We start from the raw sequence: 15,862 nt of genomic DNA on the forward strand, positions 1-15,862 counted from the left end.
GGAGATACAGAATGAAGGGTGCAGGGTCCTGGCAGATGCTAAACTGGGCTGATTTGGGGGCATGGTCCAAGCTTCAGTTTACCCACTATTTTTCACAACCCCTATTATTTAATCCTTTCCTCCAGCTCAAATGAAAAGTGTCATTTATTAAGTTTTTCCTTTGTTCTGAGTGGACTGCTAAAAGTACACAATATCGTCCACTATACTACACCACATAATAGTCAATGCCCCAGGACCCCAATGAGTACGATTTGAGGGTTCTGAGTAAGACATGAGTATATTTTTTTTTAATCAAAATCTCCCGGCTGCAAAACTGGAGCAAAAAAAAACAGTACCAGATTTATCCAAGAAAATAAACCTCTTTAAAAACAATGTGATCTTTCTCTCCTTTGATTATTTTGCGCTGCTTTTGCTGCCAGGAGACTTGGGTAAATAGGCCACACTGCTGCCCAGCAAATCATTGCAGTTGGGCCTTCTATAAAGGGATTATAAAATAACTCAGACATCAATGCATCCTAATGAAAAGGAGACCACTAAAGCTAATTTTAGTCCCTACGCAATTGCCCAGTTTGCTCATGCCTGAGCACCACTTCTGGATACAATGTTGAGTGCTGAGCTTGTCCCTTGCAATTGGGGGCCAGGTGGTCACTACATACCCTCTTTTAATGAAACCACCCCACCCCGCTCCCCTCTTGTCCAAGTCTTTTCACTCCTCCAGCTTCCAAATGGTGGGAATAGCTGCATCTCTTCACAATACCTTCTGAGTGCTATTGTCACACAGTGTGAGAGAGTGATGGGACTGCAGAGACATGTCAGTGGCTCCCTGACCCCTGCCTGCTAAGTCTCAGCCTGCCCCTGGGGGCAGCCCTGTTCCCTGCCTCCCTCTTCTCTTTATTCCTTACACCTTTCTTCCCCTCATCTGTTCCCCCCCCCCTCCCTCATCCCCCAGCTTCTCCACTCCCCCTGAGAAACTGCTACATCTTAAAAAGCAAACAAGGCTGCTAGTTGGGGAGGGGAGATCCTGAGGAAGAGGGCATGTGTCTGCAAGAGCAAGAGGGCAGGGGGAGGGGAGCAGCACAGCAACAGGAGAGGCAGCATCTACAGAACCAGCAGCTCAGATTATCTCAGTACATTTAGGGTGCTTGCTGCAATATTTCTACCCCTCTCCAAAGGGATCAGTCCTGCTGGGACACCCCAGAGGTAGGTTTGACCTATATGTATTCTGGTGGAAGAGGATAAACATAAATAAAGGCAAAGTGTGTTACTTGTATGTAAGGGTAAAAAAAAAACCATGCAACTAGCCACTTCATGTCCAGGCGCCTCTGTGATCTGAAGCTTAGCTAACCTCTTCCGTGCTGGAGCTGCCTGCACTGCCCGGGTAATTCATTCTTCTGCAGGGGGCTGCAGGGTCTTCCCCTGGCTATTCTTGTATGTGCTGCGGAATCCTGCACACGGGGGAGGCAGATTATCGCACAGGATCAGATTGCTACTTCTCATGTCTATGGGGTATACTACTACTCTAGAATTGCATATAGATGGAATGCACATTTTACAATTCATTCAAGATTGTTTACTTTCAATGACCTGAAATTATAGTTTTGCAATTGTTTTAATATGTATATATGTGTGTGTTAGGTTTATATCTCTGTAATGACTTCTAAAGGCATTTTCCGGTGTTTAATGTGTGGCGGTATTCCGTTTCGCTGAGCGTTGTTTTACTCACTCTTTGATATAAAATTGGATTTCTTTTAAAATAACGCCTTAATGACAAGTCACCAATATTCTTAATTAGCCATAATATAGCCCACGTGGTTTTAGAGAATGGTTTTAGGTGAGAAATATAATTAGTGGGTTATCGGAATGCAATAATCCCGAATAAAAAATAACAGAAGTGTGTATTTTTATTACATTGACTCAAAGTTCTGATTTCTATAAATAACCCCCCCCCCCTCACATTTGGTTAGTGTTAAGTGTCTTTGTCTGTAGAAGGGAAATTAGCGTCTGTAAACGTCTCAACACGAACTTTAGTTATGAGTCTATTAAAACACAACACAAATGTTGCTGTTTTCTTCTGTATGGTTCTCCAAAGAAATGTATCATCATTTATAACAAAGTCTGGCTTATCTGTGGGGTCTTTTTTGATTGTTTTAGTTCTTTCAACGTTTATGATTTCCATAGCCTGTTGTCATTTAGATAGGGGGGGAAGTAAAACCTGCTTTTATAACCTTCCATGAAGTCCAAGCAGATTTTAATGACAGGCTGTCTGACTACTTCTTACAGATAAAAGTTCTTCTTTCACACAGGGGTTTGGAAGTCTGGTTGTCATTTCCCTGTCAAACCTTAAGAACCTCTTTGAACATGGTACTAAGACATGATTAGCTTCATCAACTCTGTCTTCCTCTCCTTTCAGTAACATTCACCCAAGCTCGTTATTTAAACACTTTGCTTTGACACCATGAATGAGAATGTGGTTAAGATCTAAGCTTGTTTAGTCTATACTTTTTTTTAATGAATACTAACGTTACAGTCTTTGTGAAAAATGCAGTTTGGTGTTTCGCTTGTTATATTGGATCTTTACTGCAGTTGCTCCTATTGTATTCTGTAAGACTCATTTTTTTCCATTTAGATTGTAAGCTCTACGGGGCAGGGATTCCCTAATTGATTTGCTTATTTTGTTTATTTCATGTTCAGCAAACTTGCGTAACTTTGTATATTATCTTTCTGTCCTGCCTGTATTATAATTTATTTAAGTGCTGCATACAGAATATTGGTGGTCACACACACACACACACACACACACACACACACACACACACACACACACACACACACACACACACACACACACACACACACACACACACACACACACACACACACACACACACACACACACACACACACACACACACACACACACACACACACACACATTAATATTATTCCCGAAGAATCCATTTGCTGCCTGTGGCCAGCTAAGCAAATGCAACGGGGTTCAAATGTTCATGTCAGAGGTCCAATGGTTTCTGGGTATCAATGTCCCCTAGATGCAAAACCAGTGCAAAAGACTGCATTGTATTTGTGGAAGGAAAAAGAGTCCGATTTGTTTTGATGCAGTTTTGCAGCATTTTGATCAATACAACCCAGTGTCTTTGAAGTGGGACATAAAGAGCCACAGTGGGATGATATATTGTACAGTTATTATTACATTCTAAACTTTCTGCTGCCTGTTGTTGGCATGCAATTTTTGATATGGAATTTGTACAATATATGGAGTTTGTACAGTTTAGATCAAAGCATTGAAATATGACGCTCTAGAAATAAAAAAAAAAATTGTATTGGGTTTCTATTGTGTCAGGTCACTTAAATAGTGCATGTAAACGGATATGTTAGTCCTTTGCTGAACCTAATGTAACATGCAACATTTCACTGTTAAAGGTTTATGTTACTTTGTTCATAGATATATGCATTTGTTGGTAGTTATTACTTAAATTAAGCAATATGTTTAAGGCGGAATGTACAAACAACATTGATCTTTCTATATGTTTTTCGGTCTTTGCTCTTTTTTTACTGGTACAGTATATCTTAATTATTCCCTTAATTATATTTTGCTTTTCGTGTGCAGTGGTGAGAAAGCAATTTCTGTTATCTACGTAATAGTGCCGAACAGGGTAGTTTATTAAGATAGTCTCTGACAAATCTTTATGATTGTGATTTCCCAAAGTATATAGATGTTTCCTTCATCTGCAAGCATTTCTCTAATCCTGGGATATCTATATAAGAAAGTTCCTGGAAAGAAACAGGAGGGCTATGAATTTACCGTAGGAATGAATTCACTGGAGTGGAAAAAAGGCAGTGAGGATTGTCCCTCATAAAGAGTGAAAGTAGGAATTCAGCACTATTGTCTTATGTGTATAGCCATCTCATCTACTTTAATTGTTAGTCCTCTGGGGCTAGGCAATGAATTGCCCTCACTCATATTGAGTATGAATGAATTACAATTGTTGGCTAAAGATGCAAACAAGGTTTTTATCAAACCAGAAGAAAACAAAGCGTTCTTAACATTTACTATGCTATTTTAATTTTCTTTTTTGAAACTTTTATTGATGATTTTTTAAATAATAAGGAGGGTATGGGAGGGGATGCTGAAAATAATATAAGGGAAAAGAGGTGGAAGGGGTGGGGACCATGAGGGTGGTGAGGGGGATACAGATGGTTCACAATTGTCTTTGCATTTTCAGTATAAAATCTCGAGGTTAAGAACAATCATTCTAAATATTCAAAGACGAGAGGAGAGAGAAGCTTTACAAGTCACACGAGGGGGTGTGTATTACAGAGGCAGGTTCTGTGTATTGTCTGTACCATAACTTCTGTTTTTTTTTTAAAGCCACAGTTCCACTTAGCCTAGAGTAGGGGCGGCCAACTCCAGTCCTCAACGGGCCACCAACATGTCAGGTTTTAAGGATATCCCTGCTTCAGCACAGGTAGCTCTTTGACTGATCCACTGATTGAGCGACCTGTGCTGAAGCCTGGATATCCTTAAAACCTGACCTGTTGGTGGCCTTTGAGGACTGGAGTTGGCCACACCCTGTGCTAGAGTTTTCCACAAATTGACTTGGCTTTTCTCTTATGGTTGTCACACATTCCTGAGAAAGCTTCTTGTGTTCTTCTTTTATGGAGATCTATTCATGTCAAATGTTTTCGCGAGGGCTCTTAAAAATAGCTACCATTGTGAATTAACCTACATACATCACAGCCCAACACCGAAGATCACACTAAGAATGTGGACTGCCGGTCTTTCCTCAGGGCTGAATGGGTCTGCAAGTGTTAAATATGTCATGGTGCTTGTTGTTCTGCTTTTTGGAGTTAGACTTGAAACATTCCATTTTTAATTCAATTCCACTCTAATGAATTCCATGTTCTAGAATCTCCTTCTCAACCGCACCGTCAAAGAAAGTCGTGTTTTGAATCTGAGTCTTATCTTCATTGGGTTATAGCAGAGGTGGAAAAGAATTGTTAGCTAACGGCGCCAATAAAATAACTTGCATGTGCATCAAAACATCTTAAACTGTCAAATGATGTGACAGATAAATGGAACCAGTATTAAAAGTCCCTGATTAGGTGTCCATAACAGATGAATATCAAAGTCCAAAATCACTTGGATCCGATTGAAGATGAGTTGGTGGATATCAGCACATATAAGAGAAAGGGAAACAAAAATACATATGGTGAGTTCCCTAATAAAGGTATCGGCAAAAAGGTGAGATGGACAAAAAATAACATTTATTAAAAACAATGATGATTAAAAACAGCTCCTCTCCTCACAGTGGCAAACAAAAATTGAAATCCTACTTACTAGACCTAAGTAGGACATGCACAGTACAACGTGATAGATTCGCAGGGGCAGACGCTTCCCGCTGACAGCAACGTCTCTGGTGTCCCAACGCTACGTTTCCCAGTCCCGCGGGGGTCCGAGGTCTTCTGGCGTGGTTAGCTAGTCAGTAGGGTACCTCGCTTCCCTTCTCCTTATTCCGGATTCCCCCGGTGTCTCGGATGTCCGGTCGCTTCTCTCGCGAGTAGCGTTGATGATGCGGACACAAACCGGATATGACGTATCGTCTATGGGAGATCGCGGATGGTTGTAAATGAAGGAGTGCACGTAGATGCTGCACAGTCTGCACACACGCGGGAGTAAGGGCAAACTCCGCCCTACGCGTTTCACGGATCCTTCCGCTTCTTCAGGGGCATGTTCAATGGGAGTCAGATCCGATCAAGACTTAAATAGTCCCATCATTCATCACATCAACTAGTAAACATGTGATAAAACTTGAGCATAATTAAAAGTACAGCTAAATAACACCTAAACTTGCCGAACTTCCTAAGACTACTATATTTAACCCTTGATAAACTCTTAAACTTGAAATACAGAAAGAATTCTAACATTGATCTCTTAATTACAGGATATGCCATATATAATTGTGTCAGTATGTGTCTAACAGTTCCACAGCACATCAAAATAAAGCTAATCGCAATCACTATTTGTGCTGAAGTATATATATTGAACAATATTTTAGACCAAACTTCATCCACATAATCATTTAGAAGAGATATCAAACACAAACTGACACCCATATATGGCTTCCTAAACATTATACGATTAACACATAACTTCTAAGTTATTATTTATATATTGCTACCTAATTAGCGCACGCATTGCAATACATATTAACATGCACATTACATTCAATAATTCACATTGAATTTCACATGATATAAATTCAAGGTATATCTATGAATAATAATATCATTGATCAATAATGATCCAGAAATAGGTATATCTCAATATTCTAAATCTATAACAATTAGTTATTAAGTGAATCATTAATATTCATTACTTAAACCTTTTTTTAAATCCATTATAGTAAATACTAGCTGATATACCCGGCGTTGCCCGGGCGTGGAAGGGCAGGGGGCATGGAGTGGAAGGGCGGGGGGGAGGGGCGTGGAAGGGCGGGGGGAGGGGCGTGGAAGGGCAGGGGGCATGGAGTGGAAGGGCGGGGGGGGGAAAGGTGTGGAAGGGGGGGGCGGGTAGGGGCGTGGAAGGGTGGGGGGGGCAAGGGGCGTGGAGGGCAAAGGGCAGGAGGGCAATGGGCAGGGAGGGGCGGGGGGGCAAAGGGCAGGGAGGGGCGGGGGGCAAAGGGCAGGGAGGGGTGGGGGGCAAAGGGCAGGGGGGGGGCATCACAGGCATCCACTGACACGGGGGCATCACAGCCACAGGCTGCACCCACTGACACAGGGAAGTTCACAGCCACAGGCTGCACCTTGTCCCACAGACAGAGCTGCACCCACTACCAGGCTAAGGACAGACCCACTCACGTCCTGTACAAAGGCCGTGACACTTAAACACCCCCTGCACACAGGCCGCGGGTGGTACTGACCTGCCGGTAGGCGCTGTCCGTGGGGTTGAAGTCGCTGCCCCCGGGCCGCAGGAAGAGCTGCAGGTGTGGGAACCCGTGCAGCCAGTACAGGTGGCGGGTCACAGTGCGGAGAGTGCGGGGAGCGGACACAGCGGCATCCCGGGGAGGAGGAGAGCGTGGGGGCGCGCGGCGCGTGCACACAATTGAGAGCCGTGGGGGGTGTCCCGGGCGCTCGCTCCGCTCCCCCGCTGACTGTAGCGGCTCCGGGGGGGAGGGGGGGTGAAAGCGCGGGAAACAGGGAGACACGGGGAGAGGAGGAGGTGCGCGCGGGTCACGATGACTTGGAGGCTGATGTTCGGGGAGGAAGAGGCGGAGCCTCCGGGACCGGCGGGTAAGAGAGCGGGAGATGAGCCTCCGGGACCGGCGAATAAGAGAGCAGGAGATGTGTGTGTGTGTCGTCACTCCGCCTCAGGCCAATGAGAGGTGCGGGGGCGGGCGGCCCAAGGGACCAATGAGATTTCCCCTAGGGACACAGGAGATGCAGACAGGCATACAGTGCTTTCACAAATATATAATAAGATAAAATGTATCATAACTAACCATCAGATGACCACCTATCAATCTCTTTTTATAGCAGAGGTGTGCAAACTGAGGCGGGGAAGGGGCACAGGGTTTTTTTTGGGGGGGCGTGGAGGTTGCAGAGGCCCTGTGCTCTTCCCCGAGGCCTTTAAGTTAAATGTCGGGGGACCGCATGAGACCTTAATTACCGGGATTCTGTAGGCTTCTGGCGCCGCAGGGGTCATGTGACGTGCGCGTCGCCATGGTAACTCGCGTCAAATGATGCTGTGGGGTCACGTGACGTAATGTCACATGACCCGCAGTGTCATTTAACGCCAGGTCACAGAAAAGGAGGGGGGCGCTGGGGCTGACACACTGGGGGGGGGGCACATCTCAGAAACGGCGCACTCTTGGGTTATAGGGTGGATAGAACTGTTACAGATACCACGATTTAAAGCAGTGGTTTCCACATTTTTGTTTGTTTATGAACCCTATAATTATAGTGTGAAATTCTGCTGAACCCCAACCCTCTTTAATAGCGCGTCTGAGATCAGATGCATTGTAAGGAACCCCAACCCTCTCAAATAGTACTTTTGAGATCAGATGCATTGTAAGGGACCCCAACCCTCTCCAATAGCACATCTGAGATTCCATGCATTGTAAATTCTTCTGTATTTAGTAACAATTTTCAAGTAACCTGAAAATTGCATGGAACCCTTTAGGGATGCCCGGGGAATCCCTGTTGAAAAACACTGATGTAAAGTAAAAATAGTTTATAACTGAATGATTTCACTGTAATGTTGCATACGTTTAGTAAGGCTGCGCTTATAGTGCCCCGACAGCGTTGTGACATCGCGTCAAAACAAATGCATTGCCGCTGTCGCGTGCGCTTATAGTAAGCGCGGCGCGACGGAGCGACGGCTTGGTCGCGATCGCTGGAAGTAATCTCAATTTGATTTTTCCAGCGACTGCAGCCTGACGTCACCGTCGCCGGCACTATAAGCGCAGCCTTAGTGATTCCTCAGGCTTTGGTCCCGCTGTGTCCGACGGCGCGCGTGACCGCGTGGCCGCAGACCACCAGCCCCTTTCCTGTAGTGTGGAGGTCCCCGCTGGCTCCTTCCGACGTGGCTGGCTGCGTGCTGTGACGTGTCAGCCGGCCGATGCTGCAAGCTCCTAGTGATTTGCAGCTCTGACGCGTCACATGGTGCGGCAGTGAGCCAAGGAGGGGAGGAGCTACGGATGGGAGGTGGCTTGGGAGGGGAGCAGGGAAGGAGCTGCAGGGGAAATGTGTGTGTGTGTGTTTATATGTATGCATGTGTATGTATGTGTTGTGTGGGGGGAGGGGGGGACGGCACCACGGTCTCATCTCAGATCTGGCAAAGTTTTTGAGAGTCAAACCACGACCCCCCCCCCCCTCCCGCTCCCTCTCCCTACAGACCGCATATAGCGGTCAAGTGCCTCTCCACGCGCCGCCTGTCTGCAGTGCGGGCGCGCTGCCTGAGGCAGCGGGGCCTTAGCCTTATGTAGCACTGTTTCTCCCACCCTAAGGGAGACGTGGCGGCTACTGAGTGTGTGTGTGGTGCTTTTACCTGCGACTCACAGGAGGCCTGAACCTCCGCTGCTGGGAGCGTGGGGTGTACCTGATCTGTCTGGTGACAGCGCCTCCACCTGTGAGGGATCCTGACAGTGCTCGATAAACCCTTCACAGGACCCAATGCAATAAGTACGCACAGCGTATATAATAACAGGTTTACTGACATGCAATTGGTAACATGATAATACATATAACTCAGGCCTCGCATGGCCTTAACCACACACCGTATCCCACTGTCCAACCACCTAGTCCGCACTCCGGTGTCCCCCCCAACGTACTGAGTTGCCCATGGCACCTACCCAACCTGGCATCCACAGAAGTCAGCCCACCCTGAAGTGTGTGACAGCGCTGCCCACAGTGTGTACAGTATAGTTGGTGCACTTATTGTAGTACCTGTCCAGGTGCTCCAGCACCCAGGTACGGATGAACGGTAACAGGGATCCGCTCATCCAGCGATGTCGTCCGCGATGGCGTCCGCCTCTACGTGGGGTGGACTCTCGCTGAAGGGTCCCACCATGAAGAGAGTCTCTATACTTGTAGTGTTGTCTGGTCCCAGACGACAGGCCGCAGATATTGCGTGGTGTCTTGCTGTGTCCCTGACACTTTGCAACTACAGGGGCAGTGTCCCTATCTATTGGGCCTGTCCCTGTAGCAGCCACAAGCTTATGGGGGAGTCAGGGGCATATAGGGCTGGGGCCTATAGGGGTCTCTGCCCTAGTGCAGGGGCCACTGACACCCTGCACACACCCTCACCTATCTCTGTTCCAGCCCGACTGACGCGCAAGGTTTAAGCACGCCAAATGTATCCTTCTTGTTGGAGGAGACTGCTGCAGCTCTATTGGCTGTTCTGCGCCTGACTAACAGCCCCATGGACTGCTTGGGGTTGTAGTCTCTCGCGGAGCCCTTGCAGTAATGGCTGCCGCTATCTGGTGCTCTGCGTATGCGCGAGGTGTCCCAATATGTCCGCCGCAACCTCGGGTGCTACGGGAGTACAAACATGGCCGCCGCCTATCTCGTGGAGCTTTGGCGACCGGATCGCCCCTCTACTAGCCCACAGCTCCCTGCACTCGCCGGTGGTTCCCCCGCTTGGCGGAGGTAAGCGAGAAACCAAGGGGACCTGGCTATACTTAGACATCATATAGTACACATTAATTATGCAGTCATTTCCAATAAGACAAAATGCAGCCATTTCATGCATTAAACAAAAATCATAAAATGTAGCTATTTTACTTCATAGTGCTTTACCATCAAATATCAAGGTGTGCGTCAATATAAGTAGTATGCTAAGTTTGTTATGTTACACAAACACAGAACATGCATTTTTTTTTCACATACAGTACATTGCACATTTTACCAAAATTAGCAATGTGAATAATGGAAAACAAAGGAGCAACAATAGTAAAAAGAGAACCCTGAATTGCAAATAATATACAGAATAAATTGGACGCATTAAAAGCATTGCACAGCGTGCAGCTATCAGCATCTTGCACAATAAGCAGCCATTCAGGCATGAAATGTTATTCTTATTGTTCTTTGCTGCCTTAAGTGAATTTATCCACCCATTGTACTGACCAAAATGCCTCAGCAATCTGCTCTGTCTTTGTATGTGAAATACAATTGTTAGAATTCTTAGGGGGTTATTCGTTAAACTGCCATAGTGCCGAGTGGGGCACTATCGCACAGAATCTGCCATTGAAGTCAATGGGAGTTTCAGTGTGATAGTGCCCCCATTGGCACTTTGGCAGTTTAATGAATAACCCTCTTAAGGGCTTATTCTGTATTCGCCGAATCAGTACTTTTTTGACCCAAATTAATTTTCTCCGAACACCATCCCAATTGGCTGCTTCAGCTGATTACACTTTAAACTTGATTTCACATCGGTGGGCTAAAGACAGCTGACTTTTAAAGCACTGTTGCAGGTTTATACATGAAAATGTAAAACAATGCACTATGTAAAGCAGTATTTTTCAACCAGGGTTCCTAGTGGGGCCTGGGTTCCCCCTTACCTCCGCCGCAGCTGGGGAGAGTGTGGTTGCTGCAAAAGGGGGGTGGGGGAGTTTGCGCCGGGTGAGCGCATCGCCGGTGACTACCGGCGGCTCACGATCAGGGTGCCGCCATCTTGGATCACATCGCGCATGCGCGAGATGCCGCACATGCGCAGTACAGGCCCGCGAGGTCAAGAGTAAGGAGAGTGCTCTGCGGGGGACTACAACCCCCAGCAGCCATCAGAGATGCAAACCACATGACGCCAGGGAGCCAATCACGCGGCCGGATTCCCCTGCTTGGGGAAAGATACATTTCGCGCGCAGGGACCACGCTAGCCAGTCAGTGCTGGGACAAGGACAGGGTTGGAGGTATGTACAGGGGTCCGTGACCCTCTGCACTAGGTTAGATCCCCCCCTAGGCCCCAGCTAGGCCCCGACTCATACCATCAGATTGTGGCTGCTACAGAGACAGGCCCTTAGGTAGCGACTCTGCCCCATTAGCTATTTGGTAAACCAGGGTCACAGCTGCAAGCTGCGCGGCCCCTGCCAATTGTGATCTGAGACCAGATCACCCTGCAAGGAGTAAAGACTGTCTTCGTGTGGGACAATCCGGCGGGATACAACCCACGCGGAGATGGACTCGTTGCGGATGACATCGCTGGATCGGCGGATCTTCTCTGTCTTCCAATCGGCACGCCTGGTTGATGGAGCACCCGGCAGGTACCTATATCTAAAGTGCACCAACAGTATACACACAACATAGTGGCAGCGCTGACCACATATAAGGGTGGGGCTGTTATCTTTGTGGACACCCGGGTGATTGGGTGCCCGAGGGCCCCTCAGGTACGGTGGACACGGTGTGGGTTACACGGTGGTGGGATAAGGCCCTGCGAGGTGAAGGGTTAGCTGTAACCAGTAGCGTTACTATTTTCCTTATTGCTGAATATCTACATCAGGGGTGAGCAAACTTTTTATGCCGAGCCCCCCTTTTCATCCATGAAATTTCTCGGGCCCCCCCTGCCTGATGTAACCAAAATCACATGAAAAATAAAAAACCTTTATTAAACGGTATACAATGTAAATACAAATATGTCTAAATACTTATTTCAACAGCTCGTGCTTGCAAAATTAGGCTGCGTCCACGCTGGCGCTGAGAGCGGTGACATCACCAACTCTCCAAGCATGAGCACAGGGTGTCCTGCATAAATTTGAAAGCACGAGCGGGGGGGCATGGATCGGGACTATTTGTGTGTGTGTGTTTGTGTGTGTGTGCATTGACTGCTGCTGAGCGCGCTTCAAACTCAATTTTGTTTGTCTCCCCAAGTTTGGGAGAGCGTACGCCCCCCAGTTTGTGCACCGCTGCATTCAGTCACAACACCCATACACACACACACACACACTCACAACACACATTCAATCACAACACACACAAACACAACCAACACAGACAACACACACACTCAATCTCACCACACGCACACATCACACACATCACAACACAGACACTCAATCACAACACACCCACAATCACAACACACACACACACCCACAATCACAACACAAACTACACACTCATATCACAATACACACCACACACTCAATCACAACACACACTCAATCACAACCAACACAGACAACACACACTCAATCACAACACACACACAATCACAATCACAACACACTCATATCACAACACACACACATATCACAACACACTATCTCCCCCCCACCCCCTGAAGGTACCACTGTGAGCATGCTCCGGCATGGATAAACAGCCAGGAAGAGAAGGAGGGCTTCTCTATGTGCAGGGAGAAGCCCCACCCCCGCGACAAGCATGGGGAATCAGAGGGAAGCAGCAGCACGGAGCTTGAGCTACTTGGCCGCCCGTGCACTGCTCTGCCCGCCCCCAGGTTTCACCGCACAGCCTGCGCCCCCCCCTAAATCACCCCCCACCCCAGTTTGCGCACCGCTGATCTACATGTTCATAAGTAAAGGTTATAGTTATATGCCATGTGTTATTATTGTTTGTTCCTGTGCGGGGTTATCCCATCTAGTTAGGATCCTGCGCAGGTGGAGGCACTGTCATCTATCAAATCAGGTACACCCCAGGCTCCCAGCGGCGGAGGATCAGGCCTCAGTTGAGCCACAGGTAAAGCAGCACATACACCTTAGACGCCTTATCTCCCAGAGAGTGGGGGAAAGAGCGCTACACTAGGAACCTTTGTGTGCCCCGGGCTTCCATAAAGGGTTCCCTGCAATATTCAGGTCATTTGAAGATTGTACCAAATACAGAAGAATTTATAATGCATCTGATCTCAGACGCACTATTAGAGAGGGTTGGGGTTCCTTACAATGCATCTGATCTCAGACGCGCTATTAGAGAGAGTCGGGATTCCCTACAGTGCATCTGGTCTCAGACGCGCTATTAGGCCTTGGCCATGTTTAGCGCTAGCTGGCGGAAGCGTGCTGACGCGCGCTCCCGCTCAGCACTGAGCCCCTACAGCCGCAACTAGAGCGGCTTTAGTAGGGGCTCACCTGCGCTTGCGCGCGCTTAGGTCTTAGGGGAATTTTAAATTCCCTCGCTTGCCGGTGCGACAGGCCGGTCACGTGGCGAACCAGCTCTGTGACGTCACTGGCCCGCCCCCGGCCAGTGACGCGCCCGCCCCCTGACGGCCCGCTGACAGCGTGTGCGGTAAGCAACCGCAAGGCCAGGGAAAGCACCCGCTTTCCCTGCGCCTCAGCACGCCAGCAGGGAGCATGGCCGAGGCCTTAGAGAGTGTTGGGGTTCCTTACAATGCATCTGATCTCAGACGCACTATTAGGCTTGTCCTACACGCGCCCGCACCTACGCGAACGCAACGCACACCTTTTGTGTGTATAGTCTGTGCTGCCGGGAGCGACAGGTTTGCAGTGTGTGTGTGTGTGTGTGTGTGTGTGTGTGTGTGTGTGTGTGTGTGTGTGTGTGTGTGTGTGTGTGTATATGTATACAGTTGTGTGAAAAAGAAAGTACACTCTCTTTGAATTCTATGGTTTTACATACTGTATCAGGACATAATAACAATCATCTGATCCTTAGCAGGTCTTAAAATTAGGTAAATACAACCTCAGATGAACAACAACAAATGACATATTACACCGTGTCATGATTTATTTAACAAAAATAAAGCCAAAATGGAGACCTCAATGAACTGAAGCAACGTTGTAAAGAAGAGTGGGCCAAAATTCCTCCACAACGATGTGAGAGACTGATAAAGTCATACAGAAAACGATTACTTCAAGTTATTGCTGCTAAAGGTGGTTCTACAAGCTATTGAATCATAAGGTATAATAAGTTTTTCACACCTGGCTTCTCCATTTTGGCTTTATTTTTGTTAAAGAAATCATGACACAGTGTAATATGTCATGTGTTGTTGTTCATCTGAGGTTGTATTTACATAATTTTAAGACCTACTAAGGAACATATGATTTGTTATTATGTCCTGATATGTAAAACCATGGAATTCAAAGAGGGTGTACTTTCTTTTTCACAGGACTGTATATACACACAGTCTGTGTATACATTTGTAGGTATATGAATGCATCTGTTTATAAGTCTATATGTATATGTAAATATATGCATGAGTATATATATATGTATCTATGTATGTGCATATGTTTATGGATATAATCAGACGTGGACAATATATAAAAAAAAAAAACAGGGGCCCGTCCAATTTTTTAGGAGCCAGATCCTAGAAAAAAGAACATAAAAAATGTATCACTGATTCCTATATGTGACACAATATATATTTTTCTATATATATATATATTTTAATTTTGTATTTTTTGGGGGTGGGGGGCGGGGAAAATCGATATTTGACGTCTGTTAGCTTGTAACTTTAAGTATGCATTAAAAGCTATGTTTATTTACATAACAACAATGCTGTCTATAGGTATTGAGTGCAACAAAGAGAAGGGCTCTTTCTCTCTTTCGTTGATTTAGTCAGCCCTGGTGTGTCTGCACCTGTCAGTAACATGTAACAGTGGCTGAGCGATGGTTAGTCTCATAGTACTATAATAATGTTAACTAAATTGTGTTGAAGCCGGCAATGTCTCACGTTCTTACTCACACTAGGATGTTACAGTAGTCCACCGAAAATCCTTCTTCTGCACTTCCATCAGTCAGGGATAAACTGGTTTTGCGGGGGACAATGGTTCAGATCAGTACATACTTGGTATGCGGCTTCAGGAAGAAACTTGAGCTACAAAAAAGTAATATCAAGGACTGATTTATGCATGGTGTTTTGTTTGACCGGATTGGCAATAACATTATGTCATCGACACCTCATAACAATTCAACCACTGCATTCATTTCCTGGGCACCCGTTGCTATTAATACACAATTCCCCCTTCTTTTTTAAAGGTGCTGAAACGGGGAAACACTTTATCATGAAATACTGTACCTTCTCTGCTATTATAAACAGTTATTTCATACTTGTGTTGCCTCTTTACCCCCACCCTAAGTGAGATCTGGTCTGCTACTATTGTCTTTCCTGCGATGTGGTGCATACCTGTGAGGTAACAGGAGGGCTGAGTACTTCTGCGAGGATATGGGGATTATCAGGACAGGTTTACAGGGTACCTTTGTACATTGGTAGCGCCTCCAGTCAGCGGGGATCCTCTGTGATAGTAGGATGGTCCATGCTGACACCTTTTCATACCCAAGACAGTGGATCACACTTTATATGGTTCCATGGTGTTTATTGCATCAGTAGTTGTTACAGTAGGCACATTACTTTCTTGCTTCCCCTAGAAGGTCACTTTAAGGC

The 15,862-nt window shown here is 46.5% G+C and overlaps 1 protein-coding gene across 1 annotated transcript in view; it reads left to right on the top strand.

Annotated features, from left to right (window-relative positions):
- The first annotated feature begins 968 nt into the window (after positions 1-968).
- The window catches only part of GREB1 (growth regulating estrogen receptor binding 1), a 188,634-nt gene continuing 173,740 nt past the window's right edge, over positions 969-15,862 (top strand). Inside the window, exon 1 of the mRNA XM_075598371.1 lies at positions 969-1,200. The gene's annotated coding sequence lies outside the window, so the exon portion shown is untranslated. The remainder of the gene's footprint in view (positions 1,201-15,862) is intronic.

This window comes from Ascaphus truei, chromosome 4 (assembly GCF_040206685.1).
Source record: "Ascaphus truei isolate aAscTru1 chromosome 4, aAscTru1.hap1, whole genome shotgun sequence".
Classification (NCBI taxonomy): domain Eukaryota; kingdom Metazoa; phylum Chordata; class Amphibia; order Anura; family Ascaphidae; genus Ascaphus; species Ascaphus truei.